At 38.5% G+C, this 4,387-nt stretch overlaps 1 non-coding gene across 1 annotated transcript; it reads left to right on the top strand.

The window, feature by feature from the left end:
• The first annotated feature begins 4,258 nt into the window (after nucleotides 1-4,258).
• On the top strand, nucleotides 4,259-4,387 carry LOC141141632 (small nucleolar RNA SNORA35). Its single transcript, XR_012244178.1, has one exon. It is a non-coding gene; the product is annotated as a small nucleolar RNA SNORA35 (small nucleolar RNA).

The raw sequence follows: 4,387 nt of genomic DNA, 5'->3' as shown, positions 1-4,387 counted from the left end.
AAAACAAAATTTCAGAAATCACTTCTCAATCAATAAGCCTCTGGTCATTAGAAAACATTTTCACTACGAGCAATTAATTGATTGAGACTTTCTCTACGTATAAACTGGTGGTGTTTGCATAAATAACATAATTATTGCTGTCACATGCTCTCGTAGACCTTCCTATTCCATTCATATTATATTGACTTTGGTGAGTAGAATGAATACAAACTTATTTTAGAGGCTACGTACAGAAATTGCACATATTAAACAGACTGCATGATCTACATTGATTATATTGACCAAACAGAACCCCTGTTATATTTGTAATCTTTTACTGTACTGACTTTCTAGAAATAGTGTAAGCTTGATCTGTTCAGCATAAAACTGCTGACAATGTAAAGTTCCAGCCGGCAATGGACCTTCCCTTGGACACTCCTATGGCACCGTTCCTGTGACTACAGTTGGTGGATGGCTCACACTTGGCAAAGCAAATACAATATCTATATAACATCACTTAAGTTGCAGAAAATGTTATGAGCCGTCTGCATCTTCTTAATGCTTGCATACCCTAGCTGGGCCCCACTTTCTCTGTCATTTTCAGACAACATAGCTTGTGTTTATAAAAAAAAAAGGGACAAGGACTTTTGAGCAGTCTAGAAAGTGCAATCTTCTTTATTAGTGTAGAACAAAAATTTTAGTTTAATATGTTTGCAAACTTTGAATACTAAAATAAAGATTGCTGCTCCCGCATCTAATTCTTTCGATGTCTCATCTGATAGATTGTATTTTGAATGTACCTATGCAATCTTTTAAAGATATTGGATATAATTACTTTTGGGAAAATGTAGTTGAAGTTGTAGTTGAGGAAGTAGCAGGGAAAAGACTGCTAGCATAAGATCAGGGTTTCTTGAGTCATCAACCCATAGATTAAAGAATAAAACGTACCTTAAAACAGAACTCCTTCTAAAAATAACAATAAAAAACAGAATAGCCCATTGAAAGACAAAATAAAAAAACAGCCTTTGCAGCAATATTCACCTTCAGTCTAGAAATGTCCCCTGTAGCCCTTTTTATTTCGGCTACTAGATGTCATCAGTCTGGTGACCAGCATAATTCACACCACTTGTCGTGCACCCACCTCTGGCTGTGACTTGACAGTGAAAGAAGAAACAGCACAGTGATTAGATCATCTCTCTGTAACTCTGCTTTCTTCTCCTATCAGCATTCTTCTTGTCAGCACATTAACTTATTGGCTCCTTGTGCTGCTGCTTCCTCTCACACTCCAGATCTGCTGTAACAAGACTTCAAGAGGCTGATACCAGGTCAAATTCAGATACTGCTTACATTCTTACAAAAATTCAATGATGGTAAATAAATACACAGCTTCACTTGCCACTTGCCACCAAATCTTGTACATGTATGTGATTGACTCCAAGTGATCATACCAGGAAGATGTTTAAGGCTGGGTTCACACCTATGTGAATTGGATGCGGGTTTCTCCAAATCTGGAGGCTAGCGTGCTCCTATGGTGATAATCATAAGTGCTTAAATCACATATACCAACATATGATGTGACATGTAATAGCTAATTAGAAGTGAAAACCCCAAACCAAAAAAACTCTGCTTTCACATTAGTTAAATAATCAATAATTAATATCCAACATAAATAACTATATTCCATCTGTGAAAAAAGTACCATAAACAACCCCAAAAGCAATGTGTGTGTAACTATAAATAAAAATGTAAGTTATCAAAACACAATGCTAATAATCAAAAATAGGTAAAAATATGACTAATAGTTCGTTCAAAAACGTGTGCTGGCTTCTAACAGAAGGAGGTAGTTCACGCCGCCCGGATACAGCAGTGCTGGAGAAGCTGTCACACGTCTGCAGGACACAGGATTTATCCCTGGGATCTTACTGAAGTATTCTCTGGAACTGCCATTGGGAATTGCTGAATAGGAGACCGCTTGGATATCTTGGTTTGGTGAATTGCTTGGAAAAGCCATCAAGGGACATCACTCCCGGTTATTCATACACGCCAATCACCCCTGTAGGGGTAATAGGAGCTGGTGAGTGGGAACCCTTAAGGGGGAGCACAAGAGTCACCTGATCTGCTGAGCACTTGGTCACTTTGGAATTCCTGGCATTTACAGCAAGAATACACATCACTGTTTTTGGGACTGTTCATGTCAATACACATATAACAAAAATTTTTTTTAATGAACTATTAGTCATTTTTACCTATTTTTAATTATTAGCATTGTGTTTTGATAACTCAGTGCTTACATTTTTATTTATAGTTACACACACATTGCTTTTGAGGTTCTTTATGGTGCTTTTTTTTTTTCACAGATGGACAATAGTTATTTATGTGGGATATTAATTATTGATTATTTAATTAATGTGAAAGCAGAGGTTTTTTGGTTTTGCACTTCTAATTAGCTATTACATGTCACATCATATGTTGGTATATGTGATTTAAACACTTATGATTATCACCATAGGAGCACACTAGCCTCTGGGTGGTGCACCATTGTTATAACACTGAGGGATTGAGATAGCCCTCTCCAGCCTAGGGTAGCGCCGTTTACCCCATTTACTTTACCAATTGATCCTAGCCCCTTACGGGAGTCTATTAGGGGAGGCTGCAACCCTTTGATCTTAAGCACGGAGCTTCTCCCACAATTTTATATTTCCCCAAATCCACTTCACATAGCAGGAGAATGTGACTGGCTCTCTGTAGAGCCGGTTCACATATCTCCGTTGCGGCTGCGGAGCGCACTGCGTTCCTGTGCGATCCGTACCCGGTTCCAGTGTGAACCGAGCCTAAAGCTACAGGCGTCATCCTGGTATTGTTTCTATTGCCAGCGATTCTCTTTTATGTAATCTCTATGATCTTGGAGACCGGAAGCAACAAGCATTTTCGTCATTCCCTGTTTCTCGGATGTAAACAGCGCCATTTTTTAAATAGCGAAAGCATCTGATCACACCGATCTTGATGTGATCAGATGCTTTTAAGGGCTGAGAAGACATCTGGGGTCTACCAGACCCCAATTCTCTCCATAAAGAGTACCTATCAGTGCCTGGTGCTTTCACAAGGAATGTTTACATTGTGTTTACATTCCTTGTGACGGCAACAAAAGAGACCAAAAAAAAAGAAATTTAAGAAACCAGAATAAAAATAAATAATAGAATAAATAATAGAATAAAACATTTTTTAAAGCAATAATTCTGGTGCTAGACCTCCTTTGTAATTCTAAACTGGTAACAGTTAAAAAATAAAAAATAAAAAGTTATTTTAGTTAAAATTGTAAAAAATATTTACGCGTCGCCTATGGAGATTTTCAGTGTCATAATTTGTCACCATTTCACAAGCATGCACAGTTTTAAAGCGTGACATGTTAGGTATCTATTTACTTGACGTGACATCATCTTTTATATTTTACCAAATAATTGGGTTATATATTGTGTTTTTTAGCATTAAAATTCATTAAAGTGTATTTTTTCCCAAAGAGACGACCACCACTTTATTCTCTAGATCAGGGATATGCAATTGGCGGACCTCCAGCTGTTCCAAAACTACAAGTCCCTTCATGCCTCTGCCTCTGGGTGTCATGCTTGTGGCTGTCAGTGTCTTGCTATGCCTCATGGGACTTGTAGTTCTGCAACAGCTGGAGGTCCACTAATTGCATATCCCTGCTCTAGGGCCTCGCCTAAAATATATATAATGTTTGGGGGTTCTAAGTAACTTTCTAGGAAGAAAATACAGATTTTTACATGAAAACAAGTAGTGTCAGAATAGGCCTGGTCTTCAAAATATGTGTATTTTATATTTGCTCAGAATTCAGCTTTAAATACAGTATCGTCAATCCTGTCTAGATTTCTGGACACATATCACAGCTAATGGTTTCCATTATTTGTGAGTATTGCTGAGGGGTGGGAAGTAAGGGACGTCCCAACTACGAGTGGCAATCCCACTGCAGGAACAGGTCACCCCTCATGTTTACAGGACAACCACATCAGCAGAAAAGAATTCAATGTGTCCGTTTAAGATGAGCTCACATGTAATTCTGGAAACATTTTATATGTAAACCATTCAGGCCTGGAAAAGTTTTTATGTGTGTGACAATATCATACCTTCTCCTCTTTATTTACTATCCACTATTTCTCAGAAAGTGCGCTTTAATTCCTGAGATGCAGTTGAATGGACTATGCCTCAATAGAAAGGTGGGGATAATTTTGGGGATGTTTTTCAATTAAGTTTCACCCTCTCTCTGCACTGTCAAGCGTCTCCTTAGTCTTCCTCTGACTCTGGGGTCTCATTCCGGTGCCAGAATAATCCCCTTCTTGCAGAAAGGCCGGACTCCGCTGTGGGCCGACCCTTCCGATAGCTGGGAACATCT

The sequence above is a fragment of the Aquarana catesbeiana genome, linkage group LG04, assembly GCF_042186555.1.
Source record: "Aquarana catesbeiana isolate 2022-GZ linkage group LG04, ASM4218655v1, whole genome shotgun sequence".
NCBI classification, from domain to species: domain Eukaryota; kingdom Metazoa; phylum Chordata; class Amphibia; order Anura; family Ranidae; genus Aquarana; species Aquarana catesbeiana.
The sequence above is the reverse complement of the archived record's forward strand: the minus strand, read 5'-3'. Positions and strand labels throughout refer to the sequence as shown.